This window comes from Capra hircus, chromosome 28, assembly GCF_001704415.2.
Source record: "Capra hircus breed San Clemente chromosome 28, ASM170441v1, whole genome shotgun sequence".
Taxonomy (NCBI): Eukaryota; Metazoa; Chordata; class Mammalia; order Artiodactyla; family Bovidae; genus Capra; species Capra hircus.
In genome coordinates, this window is record NC_030835.1 from 36,255,308 (window position 1) to 36,267,596 (window position 12,289).

Genomic DNA, 12,289 nt, shown 5'->3' on the forward strand with positions numbered 1-12,289 from the left:
TCCTTCCCTTTCTTTCTTTTCTTTCCTTTCCTTCCTCATTTCCTTCCACAGCACTGCATAGCACGTGGAATCTTAGTTCCCTGGCCAGGGATTCAACCCGAGCCCCCTGCGCTGGAAGCAAGGAGTCTTAACCACTTGACTGTCTGGGAAATCCTAGTTTGGTCCATCTTTATGAGTCTATGCTTAGCTCACTAATAAAGAGTCCCATCTTTATGCCTTGTAAAACTAAGGAGAAGAGAACTCAGTGGGAAAGCCCTCAACAGGTTGGTTAACCCAGTTGTAGCCTAAGTCTGATTGGAAACCACCATAAAGACAAAGTTGTCATTGTCCCCCTGTTGGCAGCAACCTACACAATAGGCAGAGCCTGAGAAGAAACGCCTCCTTTGAATTAACCAACTTCTTTGGGAGAACAACCAATGCTAAAGCTTGATGTCTCTGCTTCATGAAAATATTTTAGTAAATGGCTTTGAAAATGTGATTTTAAATGCCTGAGTGTGCCAGGGAAATAGGGCTTATACAGCATGGGTTTAGACTGTTCTAAATTTTCTCCCATTGCTTGCCACTGCAAGCAAGCACCTTTTGGTGCTATGAATTCCCAAGATAGACCTGTGTTCTATGTAACTCTTCTGAATGCATTTACTGATTATTCACTTCTAAACATTAGGACTTGACTATCAGTCTCCTGTTGGGTTTTTCTAAAGCAGTTTATACTCAATTCTTTTCCTGCAAATCAATTACAATTGTAATAACTGTTTACATGTATTTTTATTTCTTACTGAAGTATAATATACAGAGGGAAAGCTGGACATATCTATCTGAAAGTATACAAGCACAGTCTGAAGATATTGCAGGCTTAGTGCTAGGCCACCACAATATATTGAATAACTCAATAAGGTAGTTGTTATTGTTTAGCCACTAAGTCCTGCCTGACTCTTGGCAACCCCACGGACTGTAGCCCACCAAGCTCCTCTGTTCATAGGATTTCCCAGGCAAGAGTACTGGAGTGCATTGCCATTTCCTTCTCTAGGGGATATTCTAGACCCAGGGGTCAAACCCACGTCTCCTGCACTGACAGGCGGATTCTTTACAATTAAAAGCCACCAAGGACACCCCCTAATAAGGTAAGCCGCATGAATTTTTTGGTTTCCCAGTGCATATAAAAGTTATGTCTATACCATCCTATAGTCTATTAAATATGCATTCTATCTAAAAAACAATCTACATACCTTAATTCAAAAATATTTTATTGCTAGGGAATTCCCTGATCCAGTGGTTAAGACTCTGCACTTCCAATGCAGGAGGCGTGGGTTCGATCCCTGGTTGGGGAACAAGATCCCACGCGCCTCGTGGCGCGCCAGAACGTAAAAGTAAAAATTTTGTAAATACTTTATTGCTAAAAAATACTAAACATTATTGGAGCCTTCAGCAAGTCATATTCTTTTTGCACCAGTTGCATCAAAGATCACCGCTCCCAGATCATCATAACACATACAATAAAAATGAATAAGTCTGAAATATTGCAAGAATTACAAAACATGACACAGAAACATGAAGTGAGGAAATGCAGTAGGGAAAACGGTGGCCACAGACTTCCTGGACACAGGGTTGCCCCAATTGGTAAAAAATGCAATCTCTGCAAAGGCAAAGAGGCAATAAAGGCAAAGAACACTAAAACGAGGTCCGCCTGTATTTCAGAACCGGCTTTTAGAAATGGGTTTCAGTCAATACGTTCATCAAGCACCTACTCAGTGCTGGAAACAAATCCCTGATGCTGCCGGTTACGATCCAGTAATGGGACCAAGACACACACATAAACATCCAAACCACAAGGAAAAGCGTGTGACAAATGTACATGCAGTGTGCCAAGGGAACACAAAGGTGGGCAGGAACTCAAGGGAGACCTCCAGGAACAGGGCAAGTCTCACTAAGGATGAAAGAACTAAATCTGGAAGAAAAGGATTTTGAAATGAACGTTCCAGTGCTTCGCCAGGATGAGAGCAAATCTGTGGGTTTGTGTACATTTAGTTCTTTCTTCTCTTCAAGGAGATCTCGATCGAATGACAAGGAAGACCTGCTACTTGTGGAGTTGAAGTGAAGGTCAAAGACTGCAGCGGCTCTTCCCACGACTTCAAGGAAGGGATACTCAGGTGTAATTTCATACCTCGCCTCTGGTTTCAGAGATACAGAGGGCGGGGTTTTCCCGCTGTGTATAAAGCATTAGACGATTACTGCTGAGAAATATCACGAAGTATTTTACAGGAGATTATGGCTTGCATGTGCAAATGCCAGCAGACAGTGAGGACATGGATATTACTGCGAGGCAGGGAGGTTCTGCCTGTGCTTCTTTCCTTCACAAATCCTGGGTTGGAGGATATAAGCAAGGCTAGAGCACAGACCAGTTGAAGGTTCCAGACGAGGAAGGGCATTTGAGAACTCCTCATTTCAGTTTCTGAGTTTCCTCTCCTGCATAATTACGTTGCTAGCTGAAGAAAGACTGCTTGGCTTCATATGCAGGGCCAATAGATGAAAAGGTTACTGAACCAAAATACCGTCTAAATGCGTATATGATTTAACCCATCACTTTTCTTTGAAGAAAATTCCAAAAACACGAATAACAAGTATTCAAAACTATATTATTTTTCAAAACAGCAACAAGTGAAACAAAAATTTTTTGTCCCCTAATCTCTCATCCCAGCTCCTTCCCCAGAGATCATTAGTTACAATCTGGAGTGCCTCCTTCCTCATTCCTTATTGATAGCCACACTCAAAACCTACCCAGAGATGTTGTTTAGCCCAAAACCATACTAGTCTACAATTTCATTTATTTAACATTATATTGTGAATATCTTTTAAGGTCAGTATTCTCTCCTCTTTTCAATGGCTTAATATTACTCTGTGTCAAAGTACCATCATTCATCAACCTCCTCCTACCTATGTGCATGTAAGCTACCAGCAACTCTTCTCTGCTTCAAACGCACTCTGCAAAGATGTCTCCAGTATCAAGTCCTTCAAGGGGGATCACTGCATCAACAAGCAACAGATGCTGCCAAGCAGTTTCCTGAAAATTCCATCAGTTTACAGTCTCAACTGCGAATGAGGGCAGCTTCCACACCAACCGGAAGTTTAAGTGAAATGTAGCACACTTGTGAAATTTAAAGTCATTATAGTTCACAGAGCACTGAATGATAATGAAAATGCTGCTGCTACTGCTGCTAAGTTGCTTTAGTCGTGTCTGAGAATAGAAGCCACTAAAACTGCAAGGAGATCCAACCAGTCCATTCTAAAGGAGATCAGCCCTGGGATTTTTTTGGAAGGAATGATGCTAAAGCTGAAGCTCCAGTACTTTGGCCACCTCATGCAAAGAGTTGACTCATTGGAAAAGACTCTGATGCTGGGAGGGATTGGGGGCAGGAGGAAAAGGGGACGACAGAGGATGAGATGGCTGGATGGCATTACCGACTCGATGGACGTGAGTTTGAGTGAACTCCAGGAGTTGGTGATGCCAGGGAGGCCTGGCGTGCTGCGATTCATGGGGTCACAAAGAGTCGGACATGACTGAGCGACTGAACTGAACTGAACTGAAGTCGATTAGAGCAGATAAAGTAAAGAACTAGAGACTTCCCTGGTGGTCGAGTGGTTAAGATTCCATGTTCCCAATGCAGGGGGCACAAGTTCGATCCCTGGTCAGGGAACTAAGACCCTACATGCTGTGTAGCACGGCCAAAAGATAAAAATAACTAAAAAATAAATTAAGAAAAGTAAAGGGCTGCACAATTTTAATGGTTAGTAAACTCTTTCTGCTGCTCTCAGGATAATAACTATGAAGTCTAGAAAGTAGGCATGTTTGCCCTTTAGCATGTACCTGTCTTATCACAAATATTGTCTTTTGACTTGGTACCAAAGTATAAATAAATCAAAGACACAGACATTAATAGGTTCTATCAAATTAGAGTACTATGATTTTTCTTTTAACATTTCATATCTGGAATATTCACTAGAGACAAAAGGACTCAAGGTTCTGAGATGATGACTGTGGTTGGGTGGCATAAATTTGTGGTGGGAGGAATAGTTCACATTTCATCATTTTCCAGGAATCAAAGACAGAGAGAGGAGGTGGTCCTGGTTCAGCCAGCCTAGGACTGGGCCAGACAGGTTCCACCCCAAATTAGCAAGAGCATCACCAAAATGCCTGATGAGTTGAGACTGTTGCCAGCTAAGTTGATGGACAGAAGCAGCAAGGGGGAGGAAAAAAGAAAAGAGACTAGGCTGGGTCAGAGACGTGGGAAGGAGATAATCCACCACAGACGCAATGGTTCCCATGGATGGCCGAGCACAGTGAGGAGGCAAGCAGGTCACCATCCAGGATAAATAAATTACTGGTTCAAGAAAGTGCAATCTGTTTGGACTGGGAGATGGTAACTGTAAAGCTAAAGGGAGTCCCTCTCATGAGAGTTAAAAACACCAAGTGTAAGGTCCTCCTGGGCAGTCCAGTGGTTGTAACTCCGTGCATCTACTGCCAAGGGCCCAGGTTCAATAAGGGAAATAAGACCCTGAAAGCTGAGCAGCACAGCCAAAAATAAAACAAAGGGACTCAAAAAAAATAAAAACAAATCCAGATCAATAATGCAAAATTCACAGTGTTTGCCATCCAATAAACTAGTTAGTAAACAAACAGGGGACTTCTCTGGTAGTCCAGTGGTTAGGACTTCCCTTTCAATGCAGGAGGGTGCAGGTTTGATCTCTGGTCCCGGAGTAAGATCTCAGATGCCTCCAGGACAAAACATCAACACATAAAACAAACAGCATTGTAATAAATTCAATAAAGACTTCAAAAATGGTCTACGTAAAAAAACAAATCTTTAAAAGAATTTAAAAATCATACAAAGAAGTAAGAAAATCTGATTAATAACCAGGAGACAATATCTGACAATTAAAAAAAAAACCTGAAAAATGCCAAATGTAGGTTCTGGGCAAAGTTCTCTAGTTTTATCTGGTTCTACATCTCTAAACTTACATCAGGGTGAAGTAAGGAACTACTGAATATTTTCTAAATGCAGAATGATCTGCTTTTCCCTCAGAGAACAAACAAAAGGACTCGCCAATCGATCAAACGGATCTTGTTGGAGCTTGAAAGGATTGCTGCGTATCAAGGAGGGCAGGTAGGGGCCTGCTGGGCTGACTCACAGAACACACCATCCATGGCAACTGCTGGTGGGCCCATGCCCTGTTATTAAAACACATGTAATTGCTTCAGGTTTGCAGATGGTCTGATGGGCTGCTACCTCTGCCAAGGCAATGAGGCTGCCGGATGGGATTCTGCCAGCCACCTCTCAGCCTAATTTAAAGAAAAGAGCAACCCCTCTATTTACCAATTTTGTTTCCAAAGTTTTTACACTAGTGGCCTGCCAGACTGACAGCACTGAGATCTGTGGAAAAGCCTAAAATCTCCCCCTGGTTTAGGCCAGGAAAGAGGCCCAGTAACAACTGATAACGCCAACTGCTACTGATCAGAAATGCTAGGCATAGGGGCACTGATGAGGAAGGCGCTAGGTCCCAACTCTGCCACTCAGCCACTGGCTCAAGTCCCCTTGAGGAAACAATGTGATTTCTATGCCTCCTACCCCCACTTTAGCTCTAGCGATGCCAAGTTGTCAATTTGGGCATCTAAGTCCAAACCCACTATCTAAATGGTCAGGATTAGCAAGGCCAGGCCTTCTCTTGGATTTAGTATCAGGTGGCAAAAAGGTCAGGATATAAGGTACAACATAGACAGGACTCCAGCCTCTGTCACAGTGGAGGGTGTGTGGAAGGCCTGGGAGGAAGCGGGGAGTCCAGAGGGTATTATGAAGGGTCAAGGCTATGGGGTGGGGGGAGAGTCCTGCCTAAGATAGCAAAGCATGTGTCCTTAGAAATAAAAGACTTCTGTTTGGTTGGTAAATTAATAAGATACAAAATTAATCATCTCCAGGGGTTGCAACTCTAGCATCAATCAATAACTGAGAGTTTTTAGGCTTCAGTGTCTTGGCCATCGTACTATACTTGGTGTAACACTATCAGCGGGCTAGCATGCTTGGAGCTTCTGTGCTTTAAAACTGGGTGGATGTTCCCTGTGCCCTCACCCCCTCCACTGACTCAGAGTAACATAATGAGGAACATTACACTTTGAAAGGCTTGTTTAATTTTGAATAAATCAGTTAGCTGTTGTTAGGCTTTCCACAGAGAAGACAGCATGTTTTTTTTAAAATTTGGTGGTATTTATGACTAGAAATAGACTTCAGGCCCTTATAGCTTGCTTAGTGGAAGAACTGGCAGTGTGGTCTGTTAGGTCTAACCTAATAGATATGTAAATGGAGTCTAAGGAAATACATAGCCTTAAAGGTGGGGACTGACGCATGCACACCCACCACAGCAGCACCGAGAACAGTGAAAAAGCTCAAAGTGATCAGGAAGCTCAAGCAGCTCTATGGCACAGATGTAACAGGATGGAGGACGGGAAGTACACCTCCCACAGAGAGGGGCCCGGCTAGTCCCGAAGGACCAGCCTTCAGCTGATACAAGAGGGAGAGATTTCTTTGAAGGAATCGGTAGAAGAACTGAGAGCTGAGGCTGCTTTCCTTCCTCTATCCGTACGGCTCTCTGTCCCACCCCCAAGCCAAGTGAAGGGGGCCTCAAGATCACCGCTTGTCAGGGGTGCTTACTAAAAGGAGGAAATGGCCTCTCACTCCTAGCCCGCTGCTTGTTGATCGGTGGATGCTCACAGTCCCAACCGCTCTGCCACTGGGAGACCTACCCTGTGTGGGACCTTGCCCAAGGTAAGAGGAGCAGGACATATTCCTGAGACAGGAGGACCTGGGGTTAGCTGTTGGAGGCAAATGTGAACATTCAGCTGGGGATGGTTTGCCCGGATCAGGTGACTGCAGTGTTATTCCCACTTGCTGCGGAAGTGGGGGAGAACCAAGACCACTTGCCCCTCTTAGGGGGCCCCAGCATTTCAAATCAAGCTTGGGTTGGAAGTGAAGAGAAAAGGTGTGAATTGGATGAGAGATTTAACTACTGTATGGAGTCCACTCCATTTAAATATACTAACCAGTCTACTGGATGCTAGGAAACATACTACTATGCTCATTTTTCAGAGGTGGAAACTAACAGAGCGGTGAACTAACTGTTCAAAGTGATATAGTTAAGTGGCAGAGTTAGGGACCTGGTAGGTCTGTCTAGCTCCAAAGACCATGGTAAGCTGGTTACGGTTCCAAATATGGATTCTAGAGTCAGACTACCTATGTCTCTACTATGCAATAGCTGTGTGATCTTAAACAAATGATTTAACCTCTCTGTGCCTCAGTTAGATGGGCAGAATAACAGTATATCCCACATAGGGTCATTCTGAAAATGAAAGTTCACACTGCTGTATTTAACATGAATAACCAACAAGGTCCTGTGTATAGTGCAGAGAACTCTGCTCAACGTTATGTGGCAGCCTGGACGGGAGGAGCATTTGGGGGAGATTGGATACACATATATGTATAGCTGAGTCACTTAATTGTGTATCTGAAACCATCAAAATGTTGTTAATCGGCTGTACTCCAAGATAAAAAGTTAAAAAAGAGATATTCCCCTCTCCAGCTGTTAGCATTTTAAAAAATTATTAATAAAAAAAATAAATTAAAAGAGTTCATGCAGGTGAGTGCTTGGAACAACACTTGACCTAAAAACGTTAATGGTGATGCTTCTTTAAGGCAAAGAATGCTGAAGATGGCGTCACCCACCAGAAGCTAAGGGAGAGAGCTGGGACAGATTCTGCCTTTCGGCCTAGAAGAAGGCAATCCTGATGGCATGTGGACTTCTGCCTCCAGGCTGACAGATCACGAATTTCTGTTTAAGCCACTCAGTCTGCAGGATTTTGTTACGACAGCCCTAGGAAACTAATACACATGTGATATGTTCGTCGCTTCTGCAATGGAAAAAACAACTTTTTGGACCTCTGTTTTCCTATCAGCAAAGTGAGAAACGGATCCCAGAGACAGCTTCTTCCATCTCTGTTGGGAACATCTGCATATACTCTCCATCAGAAACACATATATTTAGGTAAAGAATACATCTAAAATAACCTAAACTCTTATTCATAAATACAGCACATCAGCATTTCCAATGTGTGTTTCTTGGATTATTGGGCCTAAGAGTTGGAGAACGGGCTTCAGCAGTCAAAGAACTCTCTTTCTCATGCTCTCCACATGCAGTGAGCTGTCCCCTTCCAGCTGCGCTGACCAACCACTGTGAGGGGACCGGCTCAAGGATCAGCACCACCCCCCACCCCCTAGGCTGCCCCAATTCTACCTCAGCTAACCAGCCCACCTGCTGGCAGGAAGGAACAGTCTGCATCTGTGCCAAATGAAGAGGTGATGCTGAAGACGTGTCTGGGTTGTTTTATCCTGTGGACACATGGTCTACCCCAGCCCTTCTCACCCTAGTTACACAAAGTCCTGGAACACTGAGAAATATCAGAGGTTGGAGCCTACTCCAGACCACTTCAGCAAGATTCTGCAAGATAAGAGCCAGCCATCAATATTCCGTAAAAGTTCTCCAAGTGATTCTGATGTGCAGTCAGGGTCCAGGACCATTCACTTGTCTACACAGATCACAGGTGGGCACTAACAACGCTCGGGCTTCCCAGGTGGTGTTAGTGGTAAAGAACCCAGCTGCCAATGCAGGAGACGCAGGAGATACAGGTCTGATCCCTGGGTCAGGAAGATCGCCTGGAGGAGGCCATGGCAGCCCTCTCCAGTATTCTTGCCTGGAGAATCCCATGCACAGAGGAGCCTGCTGGGCTATAGTCCATGGGGTCACAAAGTCCCAGACGTGACTGCAGCGACAGCATGCACGCTATAGATAGCTTTTAGTGAGAAAAGTAAATTTAAATCTGTTTTTTGTGGGAGCTTTCTTCCAAGTTGTTTGTTTTTTTGTTTTAATTTTTTGGCCTTGCAGCGTGTGGGATCTTAGTTTCCCAACAAGGAATCAAACCCATGCCCCCTGCACTGGAAACCCCCACCCCCACCCCCAGTGTGAACCACTGGGCCGTCAGGGAAGTCCCTCTTCTAAGTTGTAAAATCTGTCCTCAAGGATTCTCACTGCTGCCTATAGTGCTGGATCAAATAGGAGCCAATGGACGGTACAAGACCCTGCCCCTTTCCAGAGCCGATGTTTGAAGTACTTTCTATGTGCAAATGATGTGCCATGCTCACGTGAAGTCGCTCACTCGTGTCTGACTCTTCGCGACCCCATGGACTGTAGCCTACCAGGCTCCTCTGTCCCTGAGACTTTCCAGGCAAGAGTACTGGAGTGGGTTGTCATTGCCTTCTCCGGATGGTCTTGCTAATGCCCCCCAAATAACAGGACTGATTTTATACAGGAAGAGAGTCCTGGGAACCCCCAACAGCCTAGATGCCCGTGCGTATGTCCAGCCCACTCAGCCCCTATGCGGTTTCTGGAGGGAGGAACCTTGCTGGAGAGTCCTCTGTAGATCACATGGATACACCGTGGCCTCTGGGGCTGTGGAGGAGGGCAGGCCATGAACCTGGACTAGCACCTGCTCTCCATCCCTGGAGACTTCACATCTACAGCCTTTCACGCTGCTTCCTGTAACACTCCTCAAAAATCCACCATGTGCTCTGGCACCCTGAACACAACATAGCTTGTTTCTGATTCCCTGTAACAAATGGCAACTCCTGCCCAATCTGGACACTCCCCTTCCAGTGATTTTTTTTGGCTTTTTGGCTGCAAGGTAAGTGGGATCTTGGAAGGCGATCCCTTAACACTGGACTGCCCTTGGGGATATGTTGAGCTTAAAAAAATATGAATTCACTTTTTTTTTCCCCGAGTTCCCAGAGAAGCCATTTTCTTATTTTTCAACAGTGACCCCACTAGGCACTGCTCACCTGCTGGGACTCTCTGAAGCAGATCTGTAACCCTTCCCTCCTCTGCAGTCTCAAGTCCTATCAGACACTGAACCCCTGACATCTCCAAAATGTATTATTTTGTTCTTTCTTCCCCCAAGCATTCATAGAGGTTGAATGGTGTCCCTTAAAAGTATACAGTGGAGTCCAAACTCCAGCACCTGAGTGTGATTGTATTTGGAGACGGCTCTTTATAGAGGTAAGTCAGTCAAATGAGGTCATGAAAGTGAATGCTAAATCGGTATGACTGGTGTCTTTACCAACCCGGGAAATGTGAAAGCAGAGAGCCACACCCAGAGGGAAGGTGACAAAGACACAGGGAACGGACGACTGGCTACAAACCCAGGAGACAGGCCTGGCGCATCCTCACGGCTCTCAGAAGGAATCAACCCTGCCCACAGCTTGACTTCAGACTCACAGGTTCCACACGGTGAAACGTTTCTGCTGTTACTGCCATCCTCTCTGTGGTGCTTCGTGACAGCAGCCCCAGCAAGTAAACATGGATGTCTTGGAATTACACTCCCCACTCTCCATTCTTCCCTCCACAACCACACCCAGGCCCTTGGGCAAATGGTCTTCCTGGGTGACTGCAATACCCCTTGGTGTCTCCTGGCCTCAGTCTTTCTTCCTACCCACCCCTTGGACAAGCCACTTATGAGAATAACATTTCTAAGACTCTATTTCTATCCCATCATTTCATAGGAAGACTCTTCCAGGGACCTTCCAAGTGCCTAGGAGATCTGGGCCCTCCCGACCTCCCCTGGAGCAGCACCTCCTATGGTAGCAGTTAGAGAGAACATGGACCGTGGAGAGACAGGTACGCTAAAGTGGGAGAAACAAGTCTGTCTCTCTTCAACAGGTAAGAAGCTTGCTTACCTATTGAACGAGTTCAGTCAGTGTCTTCTCTCTTTTCTTTTCTCTCTATATTTCTGTGCTGAGACATTCTGAGAATCTAAGGGAGAGGCTCTTAGCTTAAACATTCTGATTCAGCTTTCCATGTGGGAGATTTTAAAATGCTCAGTTTTACTGAAAGCTCTGAGTGTGCATCACTGTACACCCCTAGCACTTAACAGTAGTGGTGATACATTCTTGAACTCAAATAGTGGATGGATGGGTGGATGGGTGGGTGGGTGGGTGGATGGGAGGATGGGTGGGTGGCTGGGTGGGTGGATGGATGGGTGGGTGGGTGGGTAGGTGGGTGGATGGATGAGTAGGTGGATGGGTGGGTGGGTGGGAAGATGGAAGGGTGGGTGGGTGGGTGGGAGGGAGGGTGGATGGGTGGCTGGGAGGGAGGGTGGGTAGGTGGTAGGGAGGGAGGGTGGGTGGGTGGGTGGGTGGGTGGAAGTGTCATCATCTATCCTCTTGCAATCTATTTCCCATTTATCAAACACTGTCACACCGCTACCAAGTTCAAGAAGGCCTATGGCCTCAGTGCCGTATGAATGAAACAAACTCTTTAGTCCCCTGATATCTTTGCTGGATTTCCTTTCTTCCTGCTCCATCCACACGTCATGATTCAAGGCACAACTCAGATTTGACACTGACTAACTCAACTACTTGCCTTTACATCTAAAAGAGAAGTTTCTATCTTTCTCCCATCTAACCCTTCTTTTCGTCCTGCCTCTGAAAAAGTGTCGAAGTTCTTACTTTTAAAATCCAACTCCTCCCTCTGTGTTTTTGGTATCTTTATTTATCTAACATGGGTGTACATATATCTCATTTGCCAGATTACAAATTCCCTGAGGGAAATCAGTGTGCTGTGTCTTCTCCAATAGAAAATGCTAAGGACTTATTGGTAATAGTTGCTAAGAAAATTAATCCTCTCTGCCTTCCCAGGGAAAACAAATCCCATTAATTATTCCACTTCTCTCTCTCTTCCCTCTTAATCTTTAATCTCTACACTCCTGGTGACACCATATCCTTTAAAATCTGTTGTTTCCCATCCTTAGAAAAAGAAACTTTTGCCATGTTTTCTAACATCTTTAAACAAAAGCTTACTACTTTTCCTTGCTACCTTAGTAAATCTGACAAAACTACACTTTATCACCCACTCACTCCTCAAGCCTTTTGTAATTATGTTTTTGTCCCTATACCTGAGTTCCTTCCTAAAAGGCCCTTCCTGAAAGTAACATCTGAAAGGACAAACGCAAAGGGGTCTTTGTAGGGCTTGCCCTTGACTACAAGATGATGTTGGCAGTACTTTCCGTGGCACTTGAAGCAATGCCCAACCCTGACCTTTTTCTGCCTTTATTCAACGTACATATATTGAGACTTACTATGTGCTAGGCATTGAGGATACACTTATGAGCCAAAAGACATAATAGTCCCTGGCTCATGGG

General features: G+C 45.0%; 1 protein-coding gene across 1 annotated transcript in view; it reads right to left on the reverse strand.

The window, feature by feature from the left end:
* The window catches only part of EDARADD (EDAR associated death domain), a 64,069-nt gene that overhangs the window by 21,026 nt on the left and 30,754 nt on the right, over positions 1–12,289 (reverse strand). The gene's annotated exons all lie outside the window — the stretch shown is intronic.